Source organism: Myotis davidii, unplaced genomic scaffold (genome assembly GCF_000327345.1).
Source record: "Myotis davidii unplaced genomic scaffold, ASM32734v1 scaffold238, whole genome shotgun sequence".
Taxonomy (NCBI): Eukaryota; Metazoa; Chordata; class Mammalia; order Chiroptera; family Vespertilionidae; genus Myotis; species Myotis davidii.
The window spans coordinates 6,779,453-6,780,319 of NW_006293779.1; the positions used below are offsets into that span (position 1 = coordinate 6,779,453).

Consider the following 867-nt stretch of genomic DNA (forward strand, 5'->3'; position numbering starts at 1 on the left):
ATAGGGTAGCTAAATTTATTGTGTCCATTAAAAATAGCAGGACATTACCTTCTCCCCTCTCACTTTCAGTATTATGTTTAACAAGTTTTTTTCCCTTTACTGGCTGGTTTTTAATAACAACTTTATTGAGATATAATTCACATATCATAAAATTCGCCCTCTAACTTTTGATTTGTTTACAGAATTCTTTAACTAAAAGTCAAATTTAATTTTTCACTCAGAAATGAATTCCTTACCCATCTCAATTTCAGCCAAATCACTGGCACATTTACCAAATATAACACAGAAAGAAATTTAGTTTCTAATGAAATAATAGATGATGAAAAAGAATCACAAATGTCCTGTCTAACAAATTATTATATTCATATATGTATTATTTTTGATGTTTGAATTTAGCTTAGTAAGCAAATTAAGATAAAGCCAATGATTATTAATGTAAGGAACAAAAACTCGGTTAAAGCAGTCAACTCACTATCTAAACAACATAACTTTCTTTTGTAACAAAGCTTTTACTAACAGCAGATAAAACTCTAACCATATTGGTAAGTATTTATTAAATATAGGAAGGCCATGCCAAACTACTAAGTAAGAAAATACTGATCTTTAGTAATACAATATAATCCTATTTTAAGAAAGATTTAATAGGTAGCTTCAGCTATACCAAGCTTAAAAGTCATATCCACGGAAACACAAGCATTACTATCACAAATTAAGGAATGTAGATAAATTCTAAGCAAAAAAAATTAAGTCTCCAAAGACGTTTCAGGAAAGACTTCAAATACATTTTAAAAACACATGACAGTAGTGGAAAATGACACCTGAGTCTTAAGTCTATGCAAAAGTAAAGTGCCGCTCCTGGGAAAGGGA

At 29.5% G+C, this 867-nt stretch overlaps 1 protein-coding gene across 2 annotated transcripts in view; it reads right to left on the reverse strand.

Moving 5' to 3' along the window:
• NCOA1 (nuclear receptor coactivator 1) overlaps positions 1-867 on the reverse strand; it is a 137,884-nt gene that overhangs the window by 46,465 nt on the left and 90,552 nt on the right. The window lies entirely within an intron of this gene.